General features: G+C 38.2%; 1 pseudogene; it reads left to right on the top strand.

The window, feature by feature from the left end:
- Positions 1 to 252: 252 nt before the first annotated feature.
- LOC143668560 (actin-related protein 2/3 complex subunit 2 pseudogene) lies at positions 253 to 17,188 on the top strand (annotated as a pseudogene).
- The last annotated feature ends 2,412 nt before the right edge of the window (positions 17,189 to 19,600 follow it).

Below are 19,600 nucleotides of genomic sequence, written 5' to 3'. Positions count from 1 at the left end.
TTTCTTTCTTTATAGAAAGTTGGATTATACATTTTAGTAATGGTGAAAGAAGGGAGGCATTGGGCAACAGTGCAGGGGCCACAGGAAGAAAAAGACATTGAGAACTAGGGTTTGGCATAAATCTTACAAAGTATATGAAGAATCTCTGTTTCTCTACAATAACAAAAAACACAAAGGCTACAAGAGAGGTTGTATATACAAAACATGGACATATTGCTTCACTTGCAAACAGGTTCCTGACCAGGTGGGAAGATGAGACAGAGACAGGGCTGGGGAGGGAGCACAGAGAGCAGCACGTGCAAACGAGGTGGGCTAGGTGGGAAGGAGCCTTCTCCCAGGTCATCTACAGGCAGGAGCTGGAGTAGTGCATGCATAGGCGAGGAATTGAAGGTGTGCCAGTGCTGGCTGTACACGGGAACAGAGACTGTAATTTTTTTGCACACTGAACCTTAAACTGTTGTTTTTGGTTTATTTTTGCTAGGTGTCTAGGATGCAAATATAAACTCAGTATGCTTTTTACATTTCTTCACAATAGCGACAATAGTTTATTGGCTCACCCAGTGAATTGAAAAATGGCCTGATTCAGGGGTTGTTCTAGTTTGCTGGCTGCTGGAATGTGATATACCAGAAACAGAATGGCTTTTAAAAGGGGGAATTTAATATGTTGCTAGTTTACAGTTCTAAGGCTGAGAAAATGTCCCAGTTAAAGCAAGTCTATAAAAATGTCCAAATTAAGACACCAACAAGAGGTTACCTCCACTGAAGAAAGGTGGATGAAGCTCAGGGTTTCTCTCTCCACTGGAAAGGCACTTGGCAATCATCATGACATCTGCTAGCTTCCTCTCCAGGGCTCTTGCTTCATGAAGCTCCCTGGTGGCATTCTCCTTCATTTCCAAAGGTTGCTGGCTGGTGGACCCTGGTTCTCTCATCCTTCTGTTGTGGTTCCGCAGCTCTTTCCTCACTCTCAAAATCTTTCCAAAATGTCTCCTCTTGTATAGGATTCCAGTAAACTAATCAAGACCCACATAGAATAAGTGGAGACACATGTCCTCTAATCAAGCTTAATACCCACACTTGATTGAATCACATATCCGTGGAGATAAGCTAATCAAATTTCCAACCTACATTTTTTAATAGGGGTTAAAAGAAATGGTTGCTCTCACAAGATTGATTAGGATTAAAACATGGCTTTTCTAGGGTGCATAACTCTTTCCAAACCAGCCCAGTAGTTAAATATATGGTTGTCACACTTTCTCACTTGCATTTCTCCTCTTGTTTCAGCATCATTCAACTCCAGTTATTTTTTGTTTGTTTGTTTTGGCATTCATTGCATTTGTTGAATTAAATAAGCATAGATTTGCAGAAAATACAGATTTTCTAACCCCCATCTAACCCTCTTCTATTAATACCTTGCATTACTGTGGTATATTTGTTACAACTGATGAAAGAATATTATTATAATTTTCCTATGAACTATATAGTCAATGGTTTACATTAGCGCCCTTGTTTGTGCTGTATAGTCCTTTTTAAAAATTTTTATGCCAGTAACATATACACAACCAATTTCCCTTTGAACCACATTCAAATGTATTATTCAGTGTTGTTAATTAGTTCACAATTTTGTGCTACCATATGCTTTGAGGTAATGAAAAGCAGTTCCAAGCTCACAGAAGGACAGTCTTGTAACAAGGAGTTAAAAGGGATATATTTGTTTACCCCTGCTCTAACCAGGATTGAAACGAAGGCAGGAAATCAAGTCACTAAATTTCTCAGTCAGATGGTTTGGTTGCTTATCCACAGTAATGCATATGTTCTGCGGTCCCAGCTTTATGTTGGTGTCTATAATTTCACTTTCTACTCTAAAAAGGGCTCTGAATGAACCATAGTTTTTTTTACTCCTGTTCCCAACAGGAACAAGCACATACATTTTCTAATATACACCAAATACGGTGCATTGAAATGGACTCAGGCCTCCAAACTTTATGCTGGTTTATACATTCACTTACTTCTCTGAATTTCTGTTGTTAGTAATTTCTGACCTGTGATGATTCCTGTCATTTGTCTACTGCTTCAACAATTTATGGCTTTTTGGTGTATTGAACCAGTAGTGTATTTCTAGCATCCTATTGTGGTAGGTGTACCCATGTCCATTAAACAAAGGACAGATAGTTATCTGAAACCATCTGAAAGTTTATCAAGATGAAACTCAAATTAGAAAGGAAAGCTACAAGAGAAAAAGGCACTCCCTATCATTTTAGTAACCCTCTCTTATATATATATAAGAAAGGTGTATATATATATATATACACCTTTCATCACTTTGACTCTTTTTCTCCCCAGGATTAATGTAAAATTCAAATGCTTTCTATTACAAACTCTTCATTGTTGTAGTAGATTATTCCGCTGCTTTTATTTTGTCTAATTTTTCTTAAATAAATTTTCTTTTTTTATATATCTATAACAGTTTGTAATGGCTAGGGATTAATATAAACCTTTGTGCATAAACATCATATATTATATATATACTTCCTCCAGATGTATTTTCTCATATCAGATCCTCTCTATTTCAGTTTTCTCTTCAAAAAATGGATGTAGATATTTAAATAAACATAAAGTTGTGAGATGACAAATTGTTTCATATGAGTGTATTCAATTAGACTTAGAAAGAAATGTGTTCTGGGCTGGCAATGGTGGCGCAGTGGCAGAGTTCTTGCCTGCTATGCCGGACACCCGGGTTCAATTCCCGGTGCCTGCTCATGCAGGGAAAAAAAAAAAGAAAAGTGTTTTAATTTGTGTACTCTATACTAAACTGAGTCATATGCATGTGCACATCTTTGTGTACAATATATAATGTAAGTTGTTACAAATCTATTGCCTTCAGCCACCTGCGAAATAAAATTTCACATTTAGCATAGATTCTCAAACAATTACAGATTATCTACACTAAATTCCTATTTATTAACAGATGGTTCTCAAAATTTTAACCTTTTTAGTACTAAAAAACCAACCCTCCTGTTTCATATATATTTCAAATTAATTTTCTTAGTAAGGACTTTTTAAAACTATGCTTACACATACCACGTTAGCATAAGCAGGAACAAGTTTACAAGGAGTTTAACTTTAATCTTACTCCAAATAGAAAGCTTCTTTAAAAGTAATATATTATTTTCTTGTTTCATGGCTTTTAATGAAAATGAAATGCCTAAGGTAAAGCATTTCCCTTTTGCCTCCAGAAAGTGAGACACCAGAGGAAGATATTATTTGCATATAAATGTGTGGCAACTTGCATAAATAAAACATTTATGAATTCAGCTAAAATGAAAATGTTTCTTGAAATGTCTTTTCATAACTGTCTTCTAAAGTCAGAATACATCTGTCTTAAATTCAGAGACTACAGGTGTGAAGTAGTTGACAATGCTGGCATGTGCCCTCCCTCTTCTCAACGGTCTATGGTCTCTGGCAAATGGGATGAAAAGGAGCAAATAGAATATAGTATTCTATTGTTCATATTTTATTTATAATGTAAGGGTAAACATTATTTTTTAAGATGAAATGGATATATTGAGCAATTTTGTATGATAGAACAATTTCTTTTTAAAAGCGTTTACTGAAAATGTATTAAGCAAAAAGAGATTAACATTTAAGGTGAGATAACATATTCAAAGAGAGCTACTCCAAATTGATATTTTATATTTTTTCCCAATGATTTCAGTTATTGTTCCACTTTGAATATTGAGTCATTGAAATCTATTGGTTCAGAGCTAAAAAAAATTGTATTTCATTATTTGACAATATTAGAGTTTAGATGTTTGGGATAAAATCAGTAGGCAGAAATGCAAGTAATAAAATATTCAGCAAATTCATCTGAGAATGAAGCTTTATTTTTCAGTTATATTTAAATTGATCAAGAGTTTCATATGGTGACAGCCTAATACCTCCATTGTGAAATTTTCTATTGACCTTTCATCTAATTATTTCATCCATGGATAGTCTTTGAGTCAATTTTATCAATAGAGTTGTACTGTGATGGTTTGAAGGCATTGTGAACCCCAGGAGATCATGTTCTTAAAGCTAATCCATTCCTGTGGGTGTAGACCTATTGTGGGGTGGGGACTTCTGATTCGGTTATTTCAGTTGAGGCGTTACCCAGTTGGATCTTGTTCTTCCTACTGCAGTATAGTAAAGGAGGATGAAACTCAGAGAAAGAAACAGAGAAAAATGCACAGCAGGCAGAGAGAAAGACACAGAAGCTGAGAGAGAAAGTCACAAAAACAGAGAGGAAGGCCCTGAAGCCAGAAGCTGGAAGCAACAAAACCCACAGGAGATGGGAGGGACCAGCAGATGCCATCATGTGTCTTGCCATGCGATAATGAAGTCTCAGAGCAACCTGTCTTCAAGAAGAATTGCCTTTATTGTCCTAGTCAATAATGATCATATCTCAGGTTCAATAATGTTTGAAACATAGTTGTTTGGCAATTATAGAGGGTGTGCTGCAGGATTATTCACTGAGCCAGAGTCACTCCCTAGAAGGTTGCTACCAAACAGTAGAGAAGTAATAAAGCTCTGAACCAAGGTACAGGCAATGGTTGGCAAGAAATATATAATAAGTGAACAATTAAAGGTCTAGAATGATCAAATGAGGGACTTAGTAGATATGGGGGAAAAATGAAAGTGATATTTGGAGTGCCTTCCAAATTTTAGGTTTGGAATACCAATTAATAAGCATACCTATACCTGGGATAAAACAGAAACATATTTAGGGAGTGGAGAAAATAGGCTTAATAAGATAAGCATTGTTGCATTTAAACATACTACTATCTGCACATTTTAGTGCGGCAATCTTACAAAGCTGTTAAGAGCATTAACTTTGGGGCAAGTCTACCCAGGTTCTCATCCCAGTTTTCCAATGTACCAACACTAACTTGCTGGAAATTTTGGGCAAATATTTTACTCTCTGCCTATTCATTTTCCTCAGAGATGCAATGGACCAATAATGCTGCTTATTTCACAATGTTTTTGGAAGAATGCAGTGAGTGATATTTCTTAAGACCTCATACTTATGCACAGAAATTGGCAAATCGTGTGGGTATGTATTAAATAAACTTTTAAATGAACTTAAATAATTTGAAATCCAGTCACTTTATAAACTTACATGTAAAGCCTGCCATTCAAGAATATAGAATGGCTAAAAATAACCTTCTAAATGATGTGATCACAAGGAAAGTTTTATATGAGGAAGAGATTGCTAACTCAGTGGATAAGCAGAAGAGGATTTAATTAAAATGCTAATCATAGAAAAGAAGAAACAAAAAAGTTAGATGGTATAATGAACTCAAAAGAGTAAGTTTATCATAATTTTCTTGTAACAAAACTTATAGTAGGAGGTTTGGAGGTATAATTCCAGAAAATCCTAATGAATTTTTGAAGCGATTTTGATACTGAAGAAAATGAATGAGCTTTTTATCTTTTCTTCATGACTCTACTGCATTTATCACAATTAGATGGCCCCCTAACAAGTTTCATCCTTAATGTTGATACACAGAAAAAGACAACCAGTTATTGCCTGTTCCAGTGATCCATGGCAAATGGATGTAATTTGTTACAGGAGCAATTTAGATTTGATATGAGAAAGAACTTCATGAATATGTATGTTACCAGATAAGATTGTAGAATTCCCTTTTTCTGGCATTTTTAAAAACAAGGCTGTTAGTCTAGGGTAATCTGGAAGAAAACCCTAGTGCTGGCTCTTTGGTGCTAATTCTTTATTAAGGAAAATTATCAGTAATAATACTATTAAAGGAACACTAATATTTTTAAAAATACATTCTCAATAAAATAATTTAAAAACAAAGATTAAACAATGGGGAAAAAGGAAAATAGCTTAAGGGTATGATTTAAAAATCATAAAATTTCACCAAGGTAACATTTGTGAGAATGTTTCTATAAAATATTTTTAAATAGGCATTGTTTGAAAAAGAATTTAAAGAGAATAGAAAGCAAGTCATTTATTTTAACAAGACTATAAATGTCTCTTTAGAGGAAACTTGGGTGGATCAATCAAAGTGTGTGTCTTTTCAATGGTTTTTCCAATCAAGGTTAATTTCTAGTGTGTTTCCATTAGGACAGATTATTGCTTTGCCATCTTATCCATCACAGATTTCGCAGAAAGCTCAGCTTCCCCATAGCCCAAGTGCTGGGAGCTGTGTAGCCCCTCCTCTGCCTCATGATCCTCTTCTTACTACTACCAGGCTTTCTTCCCGAACTGATGCCAGGAGCTCATCTATTTGCATTATGAAGAATTTGCATGAGCTATTGAAAAGTCAGTTTTCAATGTGGTCACGTTCTCCTGCTTGATGGAAGAACCTCCATGAACAAAATCTAAAAGCTGAAGCAATATCTATGACAGAGAAAAACTGGATGACTTCTCTTGCTTCTGCATCCAAATATTTCCCCTGGCATGTGAGAGAAAAGTATGCAAAATAATTTTAAAGGAGCATCCAAAATGACTAATTCATATCCACAAATCATCATATTTAAAGATATAATTCAGATTTGCCTATAATGACCAGAAAAAAATGGGACAAGTCAAAATTTGGCCACAATGCAGCCTTTAATTTTCACCTATTAAAACATCGTTACCCATGTGTGATGGTTCAGCTCTGGTGTCAAACTGGCAAAATAATTATATTCGGTTGTCTGGTCAGGCAAGCATTGGCTTGGCCTTCGCTGCAAGGATATTTCATGGTTGGCTGACAAACTGGAAGGATGGTGCATTACGTCATCAGTCAGGTGACTGCATCTGTGTCTGAACACATCTGTGATCAACTAAGGCGTGTCTCCCACAATGAAATAACCCAATCAGTGGAGGGTTGTTAAGGAAGAAGAGAGAATGTTTCACTGTTTCTCCAGCCAGCGAGCCTCTCTTGTGGAGTTTGTCCAGACCCTTCATTGGAGCCACCAGCTTCACAGCTTGCCCTAAAGATTTTGGACTCTTCCATTCTCATGGCTGCATGAGTCACCTTTATAAATCTCACATTTACAGATCTCTCCTGTAGGTTCTGTTTCTCTAGAGGACCTTGATAACACAGCTTGCCACAAGAGTGGTTCTTGAAAAATAAAATCTTAAAAAATGGGTTTTTACACTTGGTTTTGTACTCTGACCAGACTCAGGGGCACTACAACTCTGCATCCAATAATCAAAATGGCACTGAGAGTCCATAGGATGAGTTGGCAAAACAAATACTCAAGATATCACCATTAGATTCTGCTAATTATATGCTTATACAAGGCAATAATCAAAATGGCACTGAGAGTCCATAGGATGAGTTGGCAAAACAAATACTCAAGATATCACCATTAGATTCTGCTAATTATGTGCTTATACAAGGCAATAATCAAAAAATGGCACTGAGAGTCCATAGGATGAGTTGACAAAACAGATACTCAAGATATCACCATTAGATTCTGCTAATTATATGCTTATACAAGGCAAGGATCTTGGTGAGAAAGTTTTTGATAGCTTTGTGGAATTCGATGGAATTAAGAGGTATAATGATGCTGGCTGACTGTTGTCAGATATGCTGGATATAGTGAGGGCTTCAAATTTGAAACTTCAGCACCATAAGAATGATGTAAAAGTTTCCATGTCTACCCTGAAAGCAAATCTTATATCCTGTAGTGGCAGACTTGAGATCTCTGAAAACCAAACTCAAAACTTCATTGTGTGAGTAGCTAATTTACAATGTAAACTTAAACCTCAAACTTGCTGTGTTTGCTGATCAAGTAAGGAATTTGATTGGGAAAGAATGGGATATATGGGTTGATAATGATGGCAATGGGGAGACAGGATCCTTGGAATTTGCTGAACCTTTGCTAGATAAATCTGTAATGAACTTTCCTGAGGAAAGAGTTTCCAGACCTCCAGTCTACCTTGAGAAAACAGTTTACTTGTCTCTAGTCTCCTCAGAGGAGTCTGACAACCAACCTCTACTTACCAAGATTAACCATTTACTGCCTGCTAATCCTGTAGCCACCTCCCCTGGGGAAGGAGCCCGCACTCCTCTGTCTGAAGTGACTAATCCTGTTTCACCAGAAGAAACTGCAGTGGAATGCCCTGAGGTAATTGGCTTAAAGATACTATTTCTTTTCATGACCCACCCCCATCACCCCTCTTTTCTTCAAGACCTATAACTAGACTAAAGTCCTAACAGGCCTCAAAAGTTGGGGTACAAATTAACCCATGAGGAGGTATGCTATGCTCCAAAAGAATTGCATGGGTTTTGCACTCTGTATAGACAGAAACCAGGGGAATATGTGTGGGAATGGATATTAAGGATGTGGGATTATGGTGGAAGGAATGTAAAGTTGGATCAAGCTGAATTTATTGATATGGGTCCACTCAGCAAAGTGTCTGCATTTGATGTTGCAGCTTGAGGGCTTAGAACGGGCATTAATAGTTTGTTTGGATGGATGGCTGAAACATGGCTCCAAAGGAGGCCAACCTTAACTGAGGTCAAAATGCCAGAACTTCCCTGGTATAATGTAAATGAGGGGATCCAGAAGTTTAGAGTGATGTGAATGTTAGAGTGGATTTAACATGGAAAATAAGCTGTCACACCCCAGGAATGTCCAAAGGACACATCTTTCACCAGAACCTTGAGAAATAAATTCATTAAATTAGCTCCATCATCCCTTAAGAGCTCCGTAGTTGCCAAAGTAGATCAGATATTACTGTGGGACCTGCTGTTACTGAGCTGGAATCCTTAAACACCATGGGGATGATCAGATCCTGAATTGGCAAAAGCCATGTGGCAAGAGTTAATCACCACATGCCAGGTGGGTGTGGCCACCATAATGGACAGCAGACTCAAAGCAGCAGTCAAAATAATTTGTCAGAGACTTGTAGTTTTGGCTAGTAGATCATGGCGTACCTAGAAGTAAAATCAATGGGCATTCTATTAAATTCTTGTTTGAGCTGTATAAGCAGAATTCTAGATCAAGTGAATAGAAGTCTAACTTTAATTACAAAAACAGATAATCATGGCCCCTTAATCAGTTCCCAGACTTGAGACTGTTTACAGACCCTGAGGCCCTTGAATGAGGAGAGGGCTGGGTATGGGGAAGAACTGTTTTACACTGCTCAAAATTGCTGTTAATCTTCCTTCCAGCCTTCCCCAAGGAGACCTATGGTCTTTTACTAGGGTGATTGTGCACTGGAGAAAAGAAAATGTCAGATATTTGGGGGATTATTAGACACCAGCTCAGAAGTGACACTAATTTCAGGAGACCCACATCATCACTCTGGTCCTCCAATCAGAGTAGAGGCTTATGGAGGTTGGGTGGTCAATGGAGTTTTATGTCAGGTCTATCTCACAGTGAGTTGAATGAGTCCCTGAGCCCATTCTGTGGTCATTTCCCCAGTTCCAGAAGGCATAATAAGAATTGGCATACTCAGAAACTGGCAGAGTCCCCACATTGGTCCTCTAACTCATGGAGTGAGGGCCGTTATGGTAGGAAAGTCCATGTGGAAGCCACTAGAACTTCTCCTACCTAGCAAAATAGTGAATAAGGAAGCAATACCGTATTCCTGGAGGGATTGCAGAGAAGAGCATCACTCTTAAAGACTTGAAGGATGCGGGGGTGGTGATTCCCACCACATCCTCATTCAACTCTCCTATTTGGCCTATCCAGAAAGCAGATGGGTCTTGGAGGATGACAGTGGATTATCCTAAATTTAACCAGGTGGTAACTCCAATTGCAGCTGCTATCTCAGATGTGGTATCATTGTTTGAGCAAATCAGCACATTGCCTAGTACCTGGTATACAGCTATTGATCTGGCAAATGCTTTTTCTCAACAGCTGTCAGAAGGACCACCAAAAACAGTTTGCATTTGGCTGGCCAGGAAGCAGTATACCTTCACTGTCCTGCCTCAGGGTATATCAACTCTCCTGTCTTACATCACAATCTTTTCCACAGGGACCTTGATCATTTCTCCTTCCCACAAGACATCACACTGGTCCATTAATTGATGATTTCATGCTGATTGGGCCTAGTGAGCAAGAAGTAGCAACTAATCTAGAGTCATCGGTGAGGCATTGGTGGGTTAGAGGATGGGAGAAAACTGCAACAAAAAAAGATACAGGGACCCAGTAAAATTTCTAGGTGTCCAGTGGTCTGAGAATATCTAGCTATCCCTTCTTAGGTGAAGGATAAACTTGCATTTGGCCCCTCCTATGGCCAAAAATGGTACAATGCCTAGATGCCCTCTTTAGACTTTGGAGATGACATACTCCTCATTTGGGTGTGCTACTCCAGCCCATTTACCAAATGACCAGAAAAGCTGCTAGTTTTGAGTGGGGACCTGAACAAGAGGAGGCTCTGCAACAGGTCCAGGCTGCTGTGCAAGCTGCTCTGCCACTTGGGCCATATGATCCAGCAGATTCAATGGTGCTGGAAGTGTCAGCGGTAAATAGGGATTCTGTCTGGAGCCTTTGACAGGCCCTTGTAGTTGAATCATAATGTAGACCCTTAGCATTTGGGAGCAAAGCCTTACCAATCACTGCAGATAACTACTCTCTTTTTGAGAAACAGCTTTTAACGTGCTACTGGGTCTTAATAGAGACTGAATGTTTAACCATGGACTACCAATGTACCATGAGACCTGAGTTCCCTATCATAAACTGGTTGTTATCTGACCCAACAAGCCATAAAGTTGGGCATGCACAATAAGCACTCCATCATAAAATGGAAATGGTATATTAGAGATAGGGCTTGAGAAGGTCCTGAAGGCACAAGGAAGTTACATGAGGAAATGGCCCAAATGTCCATGGACCCCATTCCTGCCACATTACCTTCTCTTTCCCAGACCAGAGCTAGGACCTCTTAGGGAGTTCCTTATTCCCAAAGTTGGTTGAGGAAGAGAAAAGTTGGGTCTGCTTTACAGATGGTTCTGCATGATATGCAGGGAGGACTACCTGGAAGTGGACAGCTGCAGCACTACAACCCCCTTCTGGGAGATCCTTAAAGGTCAGTGATGAGGGAAAATCCTCCCAGTGCGTGGAATTTCGAGCAGTGTACCTGGTTGTTCATTTTGTTTGAAAAGGTAACTGACCAGAGGTGTGCTTTATACTGACTCTGTTGTTAATGGTTTGGCTGGATGGTCAGGGATTTGGATGGAGCATGATTGGAAAATTGATGATAAAAAGGTTTGGGGAAGAGGTATGTGGATAGACCTTTCTAAGTGGGCAAAGAACTTGAAGATATTTGTGTTCCATGTGAATGTGCACCAGGGGGTGATGTCAGCAGAGTAAGGCTTTAGTGATCAAGTGGATATGATGACCTGTCCTGTGAATAAAAGTCATCCTCTTTCTTAAGCCACTCCTACCATTGCCCAATGGGCTTAAGAGCAAAGTGTACATGGTGGTAGGGATGGAGGTTATGCATGGGTTCAGCACCATGAACTTTCATTCACAAGGGCCAACCTGGCTATGTCCACAGCTAAGTGCCCCATCTGTCAGCAGCAGAGGCCCCCACTCAGTCCCTGCTATGGCACCATCCCCCAAGACGTTCAGCCTGCTACCTGATGGCAGATTAATTACATTGGACCACTTCCATCATGGAAGGAGCAGCAATTTATTCTAACTGGAATAAGCTCATATTCTGAATGTAGGTTTGCATTCCCTGAATGCAATCTTTCTGCACACAAAAACTACCATATGTGGACTTACTGAAATCCTTATCCACCATCATGGAGTATTCCACACAGCATTGCTTCTGATCAACGAACTGTCTTCACAGCAAATGAGGTGCTGGAATGGGAACGTGCTCATGGAATTCTCTGGTCTTACCATATTCCCCATCATCCAGAGGTATCTGGGTTGATAAAATGGTGGAATGGCTTTTTGAAGACCCAATTTTGGTGCCAACTAGGTGGCAATACCTTCCAGGGCAGGGGTGATGTTTTCCAGAAGGCTGTGCATGCTCTGAATCAGTGTCCACCCTATGGTGCTGTTTCTCCTATAGCCAGGATTCATGGGTCCAGAAATCAAAGGGTGGAATTGAGAATGGCACCCCTCACTATCACCCCTCCTATCCACTAGGAAAAGTTTTGTTTCCTGTCCCTGAAACCTTAAGCTCTGCTGTTTCTACATGTCTTAGTTCCCAAAGGAGGAGCGCTCCTTCCTGGAGACACAAGAATGATTCCATTGAACTGGAAATGAAGGCTGTCACATGGCCACTTTGGTCTTCTCATGCCACTGAATCAACAGGCATGTAAGGGGATTACAGTCCTGTCTGGGGTGATTTACTTTGAAATCAGACTGCAACACACATGGAGGTAAAGAAGAGTTTTCCTGAAATACAAGCAATCCCTTAGGGGGTCTTTTAGTGCTACCATATCCTGTGATTAAAGTCAAAGAAAAATAGCAACAACCCAATCCAGGCAGGATTACCAATGGCCCAGAAACTTCAGGAAAGAAGGTTTGGGTTACCCTACCTTGCAAAGAAATATGGCCAGCTGAAGTGTTTGCTGATGGTAAAGGGAACATGTAATGGGTAGTAGAAGAAGGTAGTGGTAAATATGAACTACAACCACGTGACCCATTACAGAAACAAGGACTGTGATTGTATGAAGTCTTTCTCCCTGTTTTGTTTTCATTTGTATTATAAGCAAATATCTTGTTTTCCTCTTATCATGGCATAAATTATATTGCTCAGGTTATAGTGTTTAAGTCATGGGATATGAAGTTTAAGAGTGAAAGTTACCTAAGTACTTGCACCTATTCTGGAGAGATGTAGTGCATTCTGTTGGTATGCAGGACGGTTGGGTATTGTCAGGTAAAACACATGTCTGTCATTGTGCTCTATTTGGAAATTAAGCTTGTTTCAAGGTGATGTGTGCAGCTGCCAAGTTGACAAAGGATGGACTGTGACATTTAGGTTCTCATGTCAACTTGGCCAAATGATTATGCCCAGTTGTCTGATCAGGCAAGCCTGATTGCTGCTGCAAGGGTACTTTGTGGTTGGTTGATAGATTGGAAGGTTTGTATAGTAAGTCATCAGTCAGTTGATTGCATCTGTGGCTGATTACATTTGTGATCAACTAAGGCATGTCTCCCACAACAAAATAATCCCATTAGCTGATGGCTTTTAAGGAAGAAGAGAGCCTCTTTCACTGCTTCTTCATTCAGTGAGTCTCTCCTGTGTTCTTCCAGACCCTTACATCAGAGTTGCCAACTTCACAGCGAGCCCTAAGGATTTTTTTTTTTTTAATTACATGGCCTCTGGCATGGCAAGTGAGAACTTTGCCTGCTGAGCACCATGGTCCACCCTACCCTAAGGTTTTTGGACTCTTCTTCCATTACCACGGTTGTGTGAGACACCTTTATAAATCTCACATTTACAGATCTCTCCGGTTGATTCTGTTTCTCTAGAGAACCCTAACACACACTTTGCACATGCTTAACTGGATAGTGAAAAACTGAACAAATTATCCATATGCAAAATGCCAAAATATTTTGTCATGTCAGTATTTTAAAAACATTTTTCACATAATTAACAACAGTGAAATATATATCTGAGTGTGGTTTAAAGGGGAAATGTTAGGTTGTATATAGAGTAGCAGAATAAAATAAAAAACAAATCCTTGGAACTACACTGAACTGCAGTTGAACACGTGAACTGTAATTGAAAACATGGGCTAGAGTTTGTAGTACAATTATAAAAATGTGTTTTCATTAACTGTAACAAATGTCCACACTGATACAAGGTTAAAAATAGGGTGGTATATGGGAATCCATGACTGTTCTATAAATCCACAACTTCTCTAATAAAGAAAGGAAGAAATAACGTCACTTTTTTTCCAGATGTTGTGATCATTGCAGAGTCAATCATTTTTATTCATTTTTGTCAAATTTTGATTCTGGCAAATCAAATGAGAAGCCATAGTAATGGTTTTTTATTAATTCTCATGCAAAAAAAGTCTAATTTTACTTTGTCTTCTTCATTGTGAGTGTTAGTGGCCATATAGCAAAGTTTGAATTGCATTCTAAATAAGATTTATAATAAAGTTATAAAAAATTCTTACTTGAGCAAATACAGCATTTTATCATTATTCTTGCTGTTGATTAATTCTCATTCTTAGAATTAAAAGTACTCTCTGTAATTATTAGACATTATTCAAATGATAGGTCTCACCCTGAATAACACTTTTATTGTTTTCTACTGAAAGTAAGTATTAAGTCATTCTTCTTGACTTTTTTTTTTCAAAGAGTTGTATCTAATGATCTACAAGATTTTCTCTACGGCTTTTATTTCTTTTTCTTTACTTCTATTTGTAGACTTCTTATTTGTTATAATCATATTATCTCTAATCTTCTGTAATAGAAAAACCCATAATGGGTACTGGATACCATTCATTGTTATTGTATCATAGACTTTTTTTTTATTGTATTGGACTAAACATTACCTTTGTTATTTAACAAACTCATTTCAAAAATCTACACACTCAGTTCAAACACAAACCATTGGAATAAGCAGTTGGTGTTAGCTAATATAGGATAAAGATAATATAAATAATTATTTCCTGCTATCATTGGGTAAATAAATTTATAGTGGAGATGAGACTACAAATTCATCAAAAATTTCATACATTTGGAAAAAAAAGACAGCATTACACATATAGGGCAGCCATCTTTTCCCAGGTCATTGCATCCTTCCAGACTTACATTATCTATCCATTTGTGCTGTGACTAATCATACTTCATTTTGCCCCATAACTTGGAGGAAAGGATGCATTTGTGTCATGAGTGAATGTCATATAAAATTCAAATATGTAAATTTCATTATTTTCCTGAAAATTTCATCCCTGTGAACAAGATAAATATGGACAATTAATTTCATCAAATTAGTAGGTGGCTAGACTGAAAATAATATCCGTAGTAATGGAAATATTTATTAAAAGAAAATTGAACATTTCAGGAAAATCCTTGCAGTATGCAGCAGTTATACAGATAATTATTAAATAAAATTTCAAAGTCACTTCATTTATTGTTATAATCCAAAGTAACGTTTTCCATGTTGGAAATACAAAAAAAGCTAACGTTTATTGAGTGCTTAATGTGATGGATAATAATAATTATTATTTTCACTAATATTTACTGACCTCTTTCTCACTGCTAAGTGCTTTCTTTATCTAAGCTTGCTTACTTCTCACAGACAAACCTTTCAAGTCAAGAGAATTCGCTAACTCCATTCTACAAAAGAAAAATCTGTTAGCAATTTGTAGGTCTAGGAGTTTTACTGAGACAGTCTGCTTACAGAATCTCTGCTCTTGTTTTCTCTGCTATATTGTCTAAGGCTCAGCTGTGTGCTATCATATAATAATATTCTGTTATATAAGCCATAGGTCCACTCTAATTGGGCCAATTTATTATAATAATAAAATCAGTACTTTATTATTTTGAGAGTTCCAAAATTGAGCAACAGAGAGAAAATGACAGAACCTATTTCTTTTTACAAAAGCTCTGAGTATCCAGGAAGAAACTGTCTGAACCAATTGTTTGGGGGCTCCAAAGACCAGGGGAACTCAGTACAATATTCAGGGAAATGCAGGATTAAGAGACTGAGAATGGGGATCAGAGATTGTGAGTAATTCTATTCATGACTCCTAGCACCCATTGTCAGGCCTCAAGGGAAGCAGCTGCAGGCAGCTGGAACCTTGCCTGGGGGTGGCTGTGGAAGAGGATGGTTATGGGAATCTTCTGCTCCAAGCAGAGAAGGGAACCCAGCTCATCGCTGAGCTAAGTTTTGGTTGGCAAAGTGAGAACTCAGAATCCCACAGTTTCAGTCCATCCTGGTCAGACACTGCTGGGCACCGTTGTTTTAACCACGTCAGAACCAGAAATGGCAAAGAGCCACAACAGCCTGTCTTCACAGGGCTGAGGGGAATAGGTTGCCAAAGATTACCATCTGCTAATCAGACTTGAAAGTTCAGCTTAATGATGTAGAAAGGGGGTGGGGGGGAGGCATTTTGGATTCTTTCCAGAACCTCTCCTAGGGCCCTTTGAATCTGCTCTATGCTCCTGCATGGGCTCCCTGTTTGGGCTGGGAAATACCATCAAACAAAGCATCAGGGAAGAGCCTTAATGCAAGCCCAATCAACAACAAAATCCTAGACAAGAGACAGAAACTGACCTTCAGAATAAAACCATCAAGATGATCAAACAGGCATGTATGAACAAGAAATCACAAAGCATAGTGAATGTAGAATATAAGGCCCAGTCAAAGGAACAAGTTACACAGTTGGAGGGGAGATGATCCTGCAGAGGTGAACAATCACATCAAGGAGAGGTTTGCGCTCACATTCAAGAACACCACTGCCTGAAGTAAACCAGAAGAAGGAGAAGTAACCTTTGCAAATTTTGATGGGGTCCTTGATCAGATTTCAAATCCTAACGGAGACAAAACAAAAGTGATGGTCAATATTTCTTTGAAATTCTGTAAGGAACTTCAGGCATATGATGTTGATGAGCTATTAAACAGGGTGTATAGGTTATCCAGAATCAGGTTATGATGTCTGTGCTATATTACCTTGAAAATCTTCCTGCATTGAAGGATTTTACTGTGCCTCAAGCTGGCATGTTAAAGTGAAATTGTTTTGCCTTTATCTTTGAGAAATACATCCAGCTCCAAGGAAAGGGCAAGGAAGGAGAGAATAGGGCAGTTATTCATTATAAGGATGATGAGACCAGGTATGTTGAATCCAAAAAAGATGGAATCACAGGAGTCTTCAGCACAGTGTTTAAAGATGAAGATGATGTCATTGGAAAGGTGTTTATGCAAGAGACCAAAGAAGGATGCAGAGCCAGCCACACAGCCCCCCAGCTCCTGTTCAGCCACAGGGAACTGCCTCTGGAGCTGAAAGACACAAATGCCACTGTGGGTGACAGCCTTGGCTATACTACCTTCATGCTGTTCCTTCACCACACCAATGTCAGTGCCCGAGATGACACCATCAACCTGATCCACACATTTTGAGACTATCTGCACTATTACATCAAGTGCTCTGTTGCCAATATTCATATGTGTATGTGGGCATAAACATCTCACTCCCTCAAGGTGCTGAACTATGCATGCCCCAGTGCTGAGGAAATGAAAACGATCATTGGGAAGACATATTCACCCCACTAAATCTTGGGTACAGAAGGAGGGAGTAGCTGGTAGATGAAGGCTGGAACAACTGCTACTGGATAATCACAGCTTTTAATGCTACACCTCTTCAGGTTCTTAAGGGAGTCTCCACTTTGGTTCCATTTTGGCCAAATTCAGAAAATAACCTCTACAAATGAGCTGTGCTTTCAAGGGCTTCACGGTTCCCAAGAATTAAAAAAAAAAAAAAGAATAATTACACTGATCAACTTATTTCTTTTTTTCTTTGTCTTCTTTCCCTCACTTCCTTCTCTTCTACCCTCTTTCCCAGGGTCTTTGCTTTGCAATATTTTACTGGTGCTGATTTACAAGATAATGCAATCTTAACTTGTTTTCTCCTAAATATTTGAGTTCAAATATCCCGTGTCTAAAGGAATACATTTGGGGTCATTAATAACGAAAATCTATCTTAAAATAAAGTTGGAGGAAATATGGAAATTGGAATACTTAATCAAAGCTATTGAAACAAATCTCCTAAATCAATCCAGGATGATGGATGAAGACATAAAGAATATTAAGAAGTATAAAGGAGAATTTGAAAGCATGCAAAGAAAAATAGCAGTTTCTAGTGAAAATGGAAGAGACAATAGATGAAATTCCAAATACACTAGAGACACACATTAGCCGATTTGGAGAGGCAGAAGAAAGAATCAGTGAGCTAGAAGAAAGAGCATCTAACTTTGAACAGATAAAAGAACAAATGGAGAAAAATGAAAAATTTGAGCAGAATGTCAGGGAAATTATCGATAATTTGAAGCATGAAAACACACATCATGGGTATCCCAGAAGGAGAAGAGAAGGGAAAAGGACCAGAAAGGATATTTGAGGAAATAATAGCTGGAAATTTCACAACTCTCATAAAAGACATAAATATACAAGTCCAAGAAGCCCAAAGTACTCTAAACAGAATAAATTTGAAATAGACCACTCACAGGCATATACTGTGAAATGTCAAAGAGGAAGAGAATTCTGAAATCAGCAACAGAAAAGTGATTTACCACATGCAAAGAAAGCTGAATTAGACTAACCACAGATCACTCATCAGAAGCCATGGAGGTGAGAAAGCAGTGGTATAACACATTTAAGATTCTGAAAGAGAAAAATTGCCAACCAAGAATTCCTTATCCTTCAAAAATGAGGGAGAGCTTAAAATAATCACAGATAAACAGAAACTAAGAGTTTTTCACAAGAGACCTACACTACAAGAACTACTTGTGCAAGGGAGCTCTGGCAGCTAAAAAGAAAAGACAGGAGAGAGAGGCTTAAAGAGGAGTATTGAAATGAAGACTGTTGGTAAGATAGCTAAAAGGAGAAAAAGACAGAAGAAATAGATCTGGCAAATAAAAGCCAAAGAATAAAGTGGCTGAAGTAAGTACTACCTTTAGAGTAATAGTATTGAATGTTAATGAATTAAACTCCCCAATCAAGAGACACAGATTGGCAGAAGAGATTTAAAAAAATGAGCCCTGAATATGCTGTTTACAAGAGACTCATTTTAGACTCCAAAATACAAATACGTTGAACTGGAGACAGATATTCCACACAAGCAGTAACTAAAAAAAAAAAAAAAAAAGAATGAAAGAAAGAAAAAAAAAAGCTGAGGTAGTTATACTAGTAACAGAAAAAATAGATGCTAAATGCAAAAGTGTCATGAGACAAAGGACAAAGAAGGGTTACATATATTTAAAGGGGTGGAACTCACCAAGAAGAAGTAACAATCATAAATATTTATATACCTATTCAAGGTACCCCAAAATACTTGAGGCAAACACTGGCTAAACTGAAGGGAGTACCAAATGTCTCAACAATAACAATAGGAGACTTCAACACCCCACCCTTTTCCACAGGTAGAACATCTAAAAGAGGATTGATAAGGAAACAGAGAGTCTAAATAATATGATAAGTGAACTCGACTTAAAAGACATATATAGATGATTGCCCCCCGAAAAAGCAGGATATACATTCTTCTCAAGTGCTTATGAAACATTCTTCAGGTTAGATCACATGCTGAAACAAAAAACAGGTCTTGATAAATTTTAAAAGATTGAAATTACACAGCACTTCATTTGATAATAATGGAATGAGTGAGGAATAATTAGCATCCAAATATTGGAAAATCCGTAAGTATCTTTAGGATAAAACACACATCCTTAAATAATAAGTGGGTCAAAGAAGAAGTTGCAATAGAAATCAGTAAGTGTCTCACCATGAATGAAAACAAGGACACAACACATCAGAACTCATAGAGCACAGCAGTGGAAGTGCCAAGAGGGGAATTTATAGGCCTAAAGACCTACATTACAGGGAGTAAAGTACTAAAACCAACCTAACTGGGCACTGATGAAATTAGAGAAAGAACAGCACACTAATCTCAAAATAAGCAGAAGGATAGAA

This window comes from Tamandua tetradactyla, chromosome 24 (assembly GCF_023851605.1).
Source record: "Tamandua tetradactyla isolate mTamTet1 chromosome 24, mTamTet1.pri, whole genome shotgun sequence".
NCBI lineage: Eukaryota > Metazoa > Chordata > Mammalia > Pilosa > Myrmecophagidae > Tamandua > Tamandua tetradactyla.
Note: the sequence above shows the minus strand (reverse complement) of the source record. Positions and strands in the feature narration are given on the sequence as shown.